This window comes from Arachis hypogaea, chromosome 2, assembly GCF_003086295.3.
Source record: "Arachis hypogaea cultivar Tifrunner chromosome 2, arahy.Tifrunner.gnm2.J5K5, whole genome shotgun sequence".
NCBI classification, from domain to species: Eukaryota; Viridiplantae; Streptophyta; class Magnoliopsida; order Fabales; family Fabaceae; genus Arachis; species Arachis hypogaea.
Window position 1 is genome coordinate 8,924,802 of NC_092037.1, and position 12,861 is coordinate 8,937,662.

A 12,861-nucleotide genomic window follows, 5' to 3' on the forward strand; every position below is an offset into this window, starting at 1 on the left:
GCGTGTTTCTCATCATCTTTGTTAGTGTATTTTTTTTTACACAGCAGCACCACCATCCAAACCCTCTGTCTTCTTCAACAATTGGGAGTTTTTCTTAGGACAAAGGACACTCCCATATTCAACATTGCTCTGTCTTCTCACTCTGTCTTCTTATTTGGTAAGACTCTTTTTCTTCTTTTCTTGCTTTTGTCTTTGGTCTTACTCCCTTTTTTGTCATATAATGCGTACTCTTATTTTCTTAGATGAGATTCTGGCACTTGAATATCTACTATTGTATATTTGACATTTTTTTTGTATTATTCTGAACTTTTGTTACTCTGAACTTGTGTCTGAATTCACATTTTGTACTCTTTGTTACTCCGAACCCTTATTGTTATGTTCTTTGCTTCTGTTCTCAAGTAACCCCTCTCAGCCCCCATGTATATTGAGTTGCTAATTTTGGGATTAGCTATAGGGATTCTTTGATAAAGATCTTTCACCTTACAACTTGGATGTTATATCCTCATTTGTACATGTTCTCATTTGTATATGTTTCCAATGGCATCACAAAATAAAAGAAATTGAGTTAAACATCATGAGCAATGTTCATCTGAACTATAAAATAGATATTTAAGAATAAAAATAATTTAATTAAAATTTTTTTTGTATAGTATAGTCATAAGTAATTTGTTTATAAACTTTTTCAATTAGAACAAATTTTTAGTGTTTCATATTTATATTCTTTCAAAGCTATAAACGTATAATGTTTTGCAATATTTTCATATATGTCACCAAATGAAATATGATGTTGTGAGGATATGAGGAGTTAGTGGCTTTATCGAGTAAGGAATATGATGAATGATTTTCATACCTTTGCTTTTTTGTTTCATTTGAGAACTCCTTGGTTGTTTTCTTGACATGCGATGCTTTTTGGCTTTTTTAGAATTTTTTGAGTGTTCTGCAATATTCTCCTTTATATTTTGAACATTTTTGTCGTTGGTATTTGCGTGATATTGATGTTTACTCTATTTTGTTGTTGCTGTTCTCCTTCTTCCCCCCTTTTTTAGGAATTGCTTCTTTTTTGTTGTGCCTCGTGTGAAACTTGCTGAGATAATGGATAGTGACCCAGAGGACTCTAGTAATAGTTTAAGTACTGACTCTTCTGTGAATGATATGGACGATGTTCCTAAAGAATATGCAATGGGATTTTCTGAATCTATCCCCAACCTTGGGTTAAACCATCAAATAAGAGGGCTACTTTTGTGGATCCTCCTCTGATGAAGAAACCTTTTTTGGACCCTCCTTCTTCTGGCTTGTTATTAGGTATGGATAAAACTATGAAACCCGCCTTTGATTCTTCAGATTGTAGAGTTTTGGGTGAATTTGTTGAGAAGCCTTCATATCAAGTGGGTCCTACTCTACTTTGTTCTCGGTTGAAGCGCCAAGAATTTCCATGGACGTCTTTTAAATCTGAGGCAGCTACTCACATAAAGAAGGTTTGGCAAAAGTGGGTGTTCACAGTATTGTTTGAGGAGGGTGGTAGTTTTGTGAGGAGATTAGAATCAGCTGGTGTTGCCAAGGCTATTCGCACATTTGCAGGTTGGTTGTTCTCTGCCATCTATCCTCATAATTGATTCTTATAATTTCTTTACCTTGTTGCTATATGTTGAAGAAGCACTAATTGATTTCCTTTTGGCAGGGTTGAGTGTTCAGTGAAATGGATCTGATATGAGTTTACTTTGGCAGAGGTGGTGTTCTCAGACTCATACTTTTCTGACTTCTTGGGGTGAGTTTTCACCCACTTTGGAAGATGTTGTGGTTCTTCTTCAACTGCTGGTGTTTGGTAGTGTGGATCTCACTCTTCTTCGTCCAGATTCTGATCTGCTTAAGCTGGTCGATATACAAAAGAGTTGTCCAAGAGTAGGCAGGCTAAGAAATCTTCCTCCAAGGATGAGCATTCGAAGACTCGTCGGTCCTCGAGAGGAAAAGAGGTGGTTGGCGACAAGCAAGATTCCAAGAAGAAGAAGATTACTGTTAAGTATTCTTACTCTAATTGGTCTCGTTATTTCTTTGGTGATTTCCTCAATGGTGAGTTTGTCCCTGCTCCTGCTGTTTCTTCATATCTTAGGGGAGCTGCTTTTGTTGCTTATTGGTTAAGTAAATATATATTTTTGGGACCGGCGGATGAGTGTATGAGTCATGGGGTGTTTCTTTTAGCCTGCTTGATTGCTAGATGAGAACGTTTACCATTGGCTCCTATGTATCTCGGCAGCTTATATACGCGGCTTGATCAATTTTTCCAGCAACTCAAGGTTGCTCATGGTCGCTTTCCAGTTTTGTCTTTCATTGACGAAATATTTCTTCAACTTTTTCTTTTTGAGTGGTTCTCTCTGTTTGCTCCCACCCGTAAGTCCCCTACAATTCTTCCAGATAAGAAGGCAAGTTCTCGTGCTTGAATTTGGGGTTTAGCTCATCCTTCGAAATCTTTGGAGGATGTTATTGACTTGGAGGAAAATTTTTGTTTTCGCCCGTACGTAACCTCTTACCAGCCCGATACATCGGCTATTCATCGTATATATTCTGCTTGTCTTGAGCATGACCGCAATAACATTTCCATCGGCCAGGATGGGGTTTATGACTTTTGGCTTTTGTGTACTTCTCCTACCCCTCTTCCTGGTTTGATTGTTATGGATAGGGATTTTCACTGTGGAGCTTTGATCTGTCCAGTGATCTACCGTCTTGATAGGGTAAGTCGCCAACTAGGGTGGGACCAGGATCCAAAAAATGTGGAGCATATTTTTTTTCCATCGAAAAATTTAATGAAAAAGGTTCTGTTTCAAGAAGAACTTCCGAAGTACAATCCTTTCTTGGTTGTTCCTCTCGACAGGGATGGGGGAGTTACAATGGAGTATGTGGATTACCTTATGCGTATGAAGGAGCATATCAGGCAATATGAGGGTACCTCCGTCCCTGATGTCAGATCATTTGTCCCAGTTTTGATCAAGGATCCATATTTCATGACTGGCAACCTTTCTCCTTCGACCATTACAAGTAATATTTGCTCTTTGCTGATTCTTGTTTTTTGTTTCTTCATTTCTTTTTCATCTCTCTCTCCTCTTTGTGTATTTGACTGCTGTATCTTTTGTGCTGGTATTTTGTAGACTTGAATGCCAAGTGTTATAGACATCCACCTTCTTCAAAAAGAAAACCTGATGATTCAGTTGTTACTGCTGAAGTGGTCAAGCGTAGTAAAGTGGAGAGTTCAAATGTTGAGGTTGCAAAGAGGTCTCTTGAAAGACCACTTGGGCCTTCTGTTGATGCTATGCCTTCACCAATTTCCACTGGCTCAGGGATTTCTCCTTCTTCGACGGCAAAAGCTAAAGGTTCTTCTGCTGCTGCTTGCTTTGTTGAGTCATCACAGTCTCCTGATAAAGCTGTGGTTAGCTTATCTAGCAGTGTTGTGAAGCGTAGGTCTCATCGTCTTTTGGGTAAACTGAAAACAATTCCAAATGCACCTTCTGATCCGGTAAATGTAGGCGATGAGAGCTCTCTAGAAAGGGTCAGTGGAGACTCTCCTAATTCATTTATTGTTGGAGACGTCCCTGACGAGGGTACTACCCAAGAAGTTGTGCGAGATGGCCTACGAGCAAAAGCAAGTTCTAAGAGAAATGTTGACATTGAGCCGGGTGTTACCTGCCAAGGGGATCCTACTAGACGTGTTGTTACTCCCACCCGAACGGTTTTTCCTGATGCAGGTACAACTGTTTTACTCCACCTCTTCTTTTTTTTGTTTTTTTTTCTTTTTTGAGACTTGCATACATGATTTTGTTCATGTTGTTTGTATGTATGTTTGTATCTTTAGCTTCTCATACCGCTTCTGAGTCCACCTTTCAAGCTTCAAGCACTTCTAAAATCACAAAGGAACCTTTAGCTAGTGCTTCTTCTGGTGTGTTCCATTGTATTTCTTTTCATTTGTCAGGCATGCCAACATTTTATAAATTCCTGATTAAAAAAGGTTGTTTTGCTTTTCAGTTTCTGTCCGCGATGAGTTTGAGCATTTCAATGGCGATGCGAAGAACTTGTTATCGGAGATTGCATCCCGGGCTCCTTCCTTCTTGCTTCCAAATGACCTAAACTGCCTTTTCAAGAAGCTTGGGTACCAAGCTTTTCTTGACGCATGGGATTTCTTCACTTCACACTCCCTTGCAGACTTGTGGGGTGCTCATCGGGATATGGTAGAAAATCATCCAAATAACCTTAAGTTATTTAAATTTAGTGGTCGTTGGCTTGAAAATCTTTCTGCAAAATTGGAGCCTCCACCTGGGATTTCTGATCTTGCTAGAGAAGAATTGTTGTCTAAAGAGCATCACATTCTCTCTTCTGATGTTTCTGCTCTTCAAGAAAAGGTTAACAAGCTTACATCTGAATTGAACACCCTGAAGGCTAGGTTAGCCAGCGTCAGCATGGAGCGAGAGCAATTGGCCAAGCATAAGGAGGCTGCTTCTTCTGTGATTTCTTACAGTGATATTTTGTGGCTGTGATAGTTTCCAGCACTTTATTTTGTAAAATATGTAATACTTTGACAAAGTATATTTTTGTCCTACTGCTCCTATGACTTTCATTGTACACCTCTTTTTGGGTGTTATGTTTCCCCTCTTTTTTTTTAATATAATTTGCATACTTCTCCAAGGGTTTTACCTGCTTATGTGATCATTTTATTTTGGATACACACATTCTTTTTTTTTTTTTGCAAGGGGAGGGTATGATTCTAAGAAGAGCAGGATTATCTACTGCTATTTTTTTTTCTGCCTCTTTTTTTTTTAGGCAAAGAAAAGGAAGGTACCCATAATTTTCTTGCCCTATTTATGCTCGACTCCTTTTAGGAGCTTGAAGGGTGGGACACTTCACTTTTTTGAAACTATTTTGTACTGAAAATTTTTTTAAAATGCATCACTCACAATTTTTGAGTGTATGATTGCTAAAGCAGTTTTCTCATGTATTGCAGGATGGTTGAAGAATAATATAACATAAACATTGGCTTTTGATAAAGAAGCCTTTTGGAATTGAAATTTGAACTACTAAAGCTGAAATTAGGCATAGTATTTCTTGACATACTTGAAATTCATGGGGCCAGTGGTTGTTCCATGATCTGGGTCCAGCAGGATACAGTGTCCGTTGGGGTGTACTTCAGAAACAATGTAAGGACCCTCCCATTTGGGAGCCCATTTTGGCAAAGACATCTTCCTCATTACTGTGTCTACTGATTTTAGCACCAAATCACCCTCTAGGAACACCTTGGGCTGAACATGCTTGTCGTAAGCTAACGCTAGTCTCCGGTGGTATTCTTCCATCTTGCTTCCCACAACTTCTCTTTTTTCTTCCAATTCTTGCAACTCAGCTTCACGATCCTTTGCCTCGTCTAACAACATCTTGGTGGTGGGCACTTCAATCTCTGTTGGCAGTACAGCTTCAACCCCATAAACCAACGAGAAGGGTGTTACTTCGGTTGTTCCATGTCTGGTTGTTCTATAAGCCCAAAGAGCAAGTGGTAGGTATTCACTCCAATCTTTATGAGCATCGGTCACCATCTTTGTGAGTATTTTCAAAAGGCTCTTGTTAGTAGCCTCTGCCTGGCCATTGCCTTGCGGGTAGTAGGGGGAAGACTTGTGATGTTTGATTTGGTATTGTTCAAGAACACCCCACACTCTTTGGTTAACAAAGTGGGTTCCATTATCGGACACTAGAACACTTGGCAGCCCGAACCTGCATATTATATTTTCTTTGATAAATCTCACTACTGCTTCAGCATTTGCTTCCCTGACAGCGACAGCCTCCACCCACTTGGTGAAGCTTTCTGTTGCAACTAGAATCCACTTTTTCCCCATTGATGGGGGGTTGATTGGTCCCACAAAATCTACCGCCCATGTATGGAATGGGTATGGTGTTTTGAGGCTGTTCTTCTACACGCTTGGCGCATGTATCAAGTTTGCATGCTTTTGGCATTGTAGACACGTTTTGGCCCAGTTGATTGCATCTTCCTTCATTTTTGGCCAGTAATAGCCAATCTTGATTAGTTCATACCATAAGGCCCTTCCTCTTTGGTGTCTCCCACATACTCCTTGATGGACTTCTTCCAAGACTTTATCTTTTTCTTCATCTCGAACTCATTTTAGCATCTCTACGGTAAAACTCTTTTTGAACAACTCACCTTTTCGCAAGAAGTAGCGTTCTGATCTCTTCTTCAATCTCTCAGCTTCTATTTTCTCTAAAGGTAAAACTCCAACATCGAGGTACTCTACGATAGGTTATTGCCAATTGTAAACATTACATATCTGCATGCTTTCTTTTGTTTCTTGACAAGCCTTGCAGGAAGCCTGTAATTCATCATAATGAAACTTCATTTTCGGCCAATAAATACCCCACCTCTGGAGCCTTTGGTACAAATCGGGGCCTTCTTCTCCGCAAGTGGCTCCATGCAGTTGTTCTGCTTTTTCTTTCCCTTCTTCTTCTCCTACACATTTCATGAGGAGTCCATCATTGCTTTTTCTGAACATTTGCTCATTGAGGAGGCAAAATCCTCTTGTTTCTTTGGTGATGTTGAGCGTTCTGAGCTGTTCATGTATAGGCGTTCGCCAATCATTGGTTTTTCCTTCCACAGACATCCCTTCTTCTCTGGCAGGACTTTCAGCTACCCGGTGTTCCAAAGCATGTTTTCCATTTTGAATAGTAACTCTACTCCCCAATGTTGCTAAAGCATCCGCATGCTTGTTTTGTATTCGGGGTACATGCTCAAATGAGATCTTATCAAATACCTTCATCATGCGCCACACTTGCTCTCTGCATAAGGCCAGACTTCTTTCCTTCGTTCCATACCCTCCTAGGATTTGTTGTATTATTAGGTTGGAGTCTCCTTTGACATGGAGTTTCTTGATACCAACTTCTTGAGCCATCTTTAGACCGAGCATTAGCGCTTCACACTCTGCCTCATTGTTGGTGCAAGAGAAATCCAATCGAAACATGAAGGACAGGTTTCTTCCATGGGAGTCTGTAAGGACGACTCCTGCCCCTCCTTGAGGATTCGAGGGTGTTCCATCAAACATGAGGGTCCATGTTTCCTCTTCATTGCAAGCATAAACGGTCTCTATTGTTCCTGGAATCTGATCTGGCAACTCTTCAATCGTTGCTTTTTCAGGACAGATCGACAAGAGGTCAGCCAAAGCTTGGCTCTTAATGGTGGTAGGTGTCACCAATTTCACATCATATTCGCTTATTAAGAGTGCCCAACGACTCATTCTTCCAGTCAACGTTGGCTTTTCAATTAAAAATCTGAGACCTTCATTTTTCGATATGACTTCTACTTGGTGTGCTTGAAATTAGTATCGGTATCTTTGTGAGATGTACACCAGAGCGAGACAATGTTTCTCTGGTGAAGAGTATCTTTGTTCTGGCCCTTTCATGGCTCTGCTAACATAAGCAATGGGTTTCTCTTTGCCTTCACCTTCTTCTGCAATTAACCCACTAATTGCTTCTTCTCCAACCGCTAAGTATACCTTCAATGGTGCACCAGGCTGAGGGGAAGTCATGGTGTGAGTGGACGTGAGAACGTTCTTGATCTTGTCCATCACAGCTTGGTGGTGTTGTCCCCACATAAAGGTGTTCTTCTCTTTCAACAAAGGTCTTAGGGGTCCTAAGAGCTCCCCTAATGCTGGTATGAACCTTTGACTGTACCCCAGCTTGCCTATGAACTTCAGAAGTCCCTTGATGTCTTTCAGAGGTTCCATGTCTTGGACAGCTTTAATCTTATCCTCGTCAGCTGAAATGCCTCCTTTGTGGACTCTGAATCCCAAGAACTTTCCAGATGACACCCCGAAGGCACATTTCATGGGGTTCATCTTGAGTCTATACTTTCTGCATCTAGTGAACACAACTCTGAGGTGTTTTGTGTGTTGCTTCCCGGATGTTGACTTGACAACCAAATCGTCTACACAGTCTTCTACAAAGTCATGCATTATGTCATGGAATATAGCAGTCATGGCTCTTTGGTAGGTTGCTCCAGCATTCTTTAGGCCACTAAATGTGCTTCTCCCGCATCAAAGGGTGTTACAGTGGCTGAGATGCTAATATCCTTCCCTCTCCAGCTAGACTTTATGCATTGATGCCAACTTGAAGGAATGCACCGATGTAAATGAATCCATGGACGTCCCAGTAGGATGTGGTTGCTAGAGCTTCCATCCACCACATGAAACTTATTATTGGTCTTTATGGGGCCAACCTCCAAGACAACATTAACACACCCTCTAAATTTCACACCCACTCCATTAAAAGCATTGAGCCCGACTTGAGTAAGCCTTATCTGATCAGCAGAACCTCCCATTTTTAGAAATATATGAGTGGGTATGATGTTTACCCCTAATCCAGCATCCACCAAGGCCCTTCTGACCTTCATGCCTTCTACCACTGCTTCCACGTACAATGGTTTATTATGGTAGAACTCCACATTAAATGAGTCAGGGTCTCGAAACACCAGGGTGTTTGCATGGGCCTTTGCTAATCTTGTGAGCTGAGCGTTGATGCCCCCCAAAACCTTTTTCATGCTTCTGAATGACTCCTATTAGAGCTCTGGCCACCTCTTTCTGAATGTGGGGTTCCAAGCCAAGTTGGTTGAACATGATTCTACAACCTCGAGACTTCAAAAGACCTCTTGTCAAGGTGTCTTCATCCAAGGACTCCTCCATGGTAACCATCTCTTCTGCTTCATCTACGATCTCTGTCAGCATTACCTCTCCTTCAATGCCTATCATTCCAACATCATGTTGAGGGAAAGGAGTGCTTTTTACACCTTCTTGGTTTTGTTCCCCATTTAGGAGTATCTTCCCTTCCTTCACTTGCCTATGAAACATCGTCCTTACCACATAACAATCGGTTAATTTATACGCTTTTTGGGATTGTTTTTAGGTAGTTTTTAGTAAGTTCAAGCTACTTTTAGGGATGTTTTCATTAGTTTTTATGTTAAATTCACATTTCTGGACTTTACTATGAGTTTGTGTGTTTTTCTGTGATTTCAGGTAATTTCTGGCTAAAATTGAGGGATTTGAGCAAAACTCTGAAAAAGGCTGACAAAAGGACTGCTGATGCTGTTGGAATCTGACCTCCCTGCACTCGAAATGAATTTTCTGGAGCTACAGAACTCCAAATGGCGTGCTCCCAACGGCGTTGGAAAGTAGACATCTAGAGATTTCCAGCAATATATAATAGTCCATACTTTATTCGGAAATTGACGACGTAACTTGGCATTGAACGCCAAGTACATGCTGTTGTCTGGAGTTAAACGCCAGAAAAACGTCATGATCCGGAGTTGAATGCCCAAAACACGTTATAACTTGGAGTTCAACTCCAAAAAAAGCCTCAGCTCGTGGATAGATCAAGCTCAGCCCAAACATACACCAAGTGGGCCCCGGAAGTGAATTTATGCATCAAATACTTACTCATGTAAACCCTAGTAGCTAGTCTAGTATAAATAGGATAAGTTACTATTGTATTAGACTTCTTTGGTCTCAGTTTTGTTTTATTCTTCATCTTAGGAGGCTATTGATCACATTCAGGGGGCTGGCCATTCGGCCATGCCTGAACCTTTTACTTATGTGTTTTCAACAGTGGAGTTTCTGCACACCATAGATTAAGGGTGTGGAGCTTTGCTGTACCTCAAGTTTCAATACAATTATTATTACTTTCTATTCAATTCTCTTCTATCCTTATTCCAAGATATACGTTATACTTAACTTTGATGAATGTGATGATCCGTGACACTCATCATCATTCTCACCTATGAACGCGCGTGATTGACAACCACTTCCGTTCTACTCTAGGCCGGGCGCATATCTCTTAGATTCCCCAACAGAATCTTCGTGGTATAAGCTAGATAGATGGCGGCATTCATGAGGATCCGAAAGTCTAAACCTTGTCTATGGTATTCCGAGTAGGATTCTGGGATTGAATGACTGTGACAAGCTTCAAACTCCTGAAGGCTGGGCGTGATGACAAACGCAAAAGAATCAAGGGATTCTATTCCAACCTGATTGAGAACCGACAGATGATTAGCCGTGCTGTGACAGAGCATAGGAACGTTTTCACTGAGAGGATGGGATGTAGCCATTGACAACGGTGATGCCCTACATACAGCTTGCCATGGAAATGAGTAGGAAGGATTGGATGAATGTAATAAGAAAATAGAGATACGAGAGGAGCACAGCATCTTCACACACTTATCTGAAATTTCCACTATTGATTTACATAAGTATTTCTATCCCTTTTATTTTCTATTTATTATTAATTTTCGAAACCCAAAACCATTTGATCTGCATAACTGAGATTTACAAGGTGACCATAGCTTGCTTCATACCAACAATCTCTGTGGGATCGACCCTTACTCACGTAAGGTATTACTTGGATGACCCAGTACACTTGCTGGTTAAGTTGAACGGAGTTGTGTCCACACATAGTTGAAAAAGCAATGAATTTTACAAAATACAATAACAAAGGAATCACAATTTCGTCCACCAGTGCACCATGCAATATCTTGGATCTCTCAAGTCTTCAGATGTTGGTGGCTCTCTATCTGTTCTGGGGTTTAATGTTCCATCCTCAAACCATCCATTTACGACAACCATGGCCTAAGCTCTGGAGAGAGGTAGTGGGGGTGGAGGACTATTTTTCTTAACACCCTTAGAATAGGAACTCCTTCTGCCCCTGCCATCAGCGGCACACACTTCCAGAGGAAAAACTTCTTTATATCTCCTTCCATTGTGCTTCATTGCCTCTGTTATGTCAGATGCTCTCTTTAAGAGATCAGAGAAAGTGTTTATGTTGCTCATAGAAAGATAAATTTGGGATCCATCTTCCACATTTCTAATATATCCGTACACCAATTGTGGCTCTGGGAGAGTGTCTATACAAAGTAAAGCTTGATCTCTGTACCTCTTGACGAACGCTACCAATCCTTCTCCTTGTCTCTGTTTTACTCTCCCCAGGTCCATGATGTGCATGGAGGGTTCCTCTTCCAGGAACTTGTTGCAGAACTCCGTTACTAATTGCAGAACTAGGCATTTCAAATCAGATTGCCCTATGTTGAAGAAATAAGAAAGGCCTAGGAAGACAAGGAAGAAAGGGCTGATGGCCTCTTAGGAGGACTTGGAAAATGACTCAGAAGATGATGAAGAATCCGAAACCAAGTCCCAACAGTGTCTCATGGCTGATCACATCGAACAGGTGTGCCTAGCATCCAAGAGGAAGGACAACATGTGGTACATGGATAGCGGATGTTCTAGGCATATGACCGGAAATGCAACATTCTTCATTAAACTTGATGAGTATGATGGAAGATTTATCACTTTCAGTTATGATGGTAAAGGAAAGATAGTGGCCATTGAAAAAGTTGGTAAAAGTTTCTCTTCTTCAATAAATGATGTACTTCTTGTAAATGGATTGAAACAAAATTTGCTAAGTGTTAGCCAATTATGTGATCTTGGATATGAAGTTGTCTTTAGAAAATTGGTATGCTTAGTTGTTTGTGAAAAATCTGGGGATATTTTGTTTGAAGCTAAAAGGTGCAATAATGTGTATGGATTAACTCTTGAAGATTTAAAAGACCAAAATGTAACATGCTTTACCTCTCTTGAATCTGAAAAATGGCTTTGGCATAAGAAATTGGGTCATGCAAGCATGTACCAAATTTCTAAGCTAGTAAAGAAAAATTTGGTTAGAGGAATTTCAAATATTAAATTTGATAAGGATATTACTTGTGATGATTGTTAATTAGGCAAACAAGTAAAATCATCTTTTAAACCAAAAGATGGAATTTCAACCAAAAAGCCATTAGAAATGTTACATATTGATCTTTTTGGTCCTACAAGAACTCAAAGTTTAGGAGGTAAACACTATGGTCTAGTGGTGGTGGATGATTACTCAAGATTCGGTTTGGTACTTTTTCTTGATCATAAAAATTATGCTTTTCATGCTTTTTCAACCCTTTGCAAAAGAATTCAAAATGAAAAGGATTTAAAAATTGCCCATTTGAGAAGTGATCATGGAAAAGAATTTGAAAACCAAGACTTTGAAAAATTCTGTGATGACTTTGGAATAGCTCATAATTTTTCATACCCTAGAACACCTCAACAAAATGGGGTTGTTGAAAGAAGGAATAGAAGCCTTCAAGAAATGACTAGGGCTATGCTATGTGAGAATGAGGTTCCAAAATTTCTATGAGCTGAAGCTATAAATACAGCTTGTTATATTTTGAATAAGACTATCATTAGAAAAGGGTTAAAAAAAACTCCTTATGAGCTATGGAAAGGAACCCCTCCTAATCTTAAGTATTTCCATGTTTTTGAATGCAAATGTTTTGTGCTTAACAACAAAGAAAATCTTGGCAAATTTGATCCAAAATCTTATGAGGGAATGTTTGTTGGATACTCCACCACTAGCAAAGCCTATAGGATTTACCTCAAAGAACATAGGACCATAGAAGAATCCATACACGTAACTTTTTGTGATTCTAATTCAATTCCCAGTGCTGTGATAGAAAATGATTCAGATTATGAAGATACTGTCAATAAGGGAACCAGCAAAGAAAGTCCCAATACTGTCCCAACTGAAGAACAAGTCAGTCCAATTCTATCTCGTCAGAATGGAGGAGACAATTCTGTTTTGTCTCCTATACCAGATTCTGGAACAGTCCAGCGTGATGAAGCTCAACCAGGCTCAACCTCACTCCGAAAACCAAGAGAATGGAAGTTCATGAAGGGTTATCCTCATGACTTCATCATTGGGGATCGCTCTCAAGGTGTAACAACAAGATCCTCAACAAAGAAGCAATCCAAACCAAGT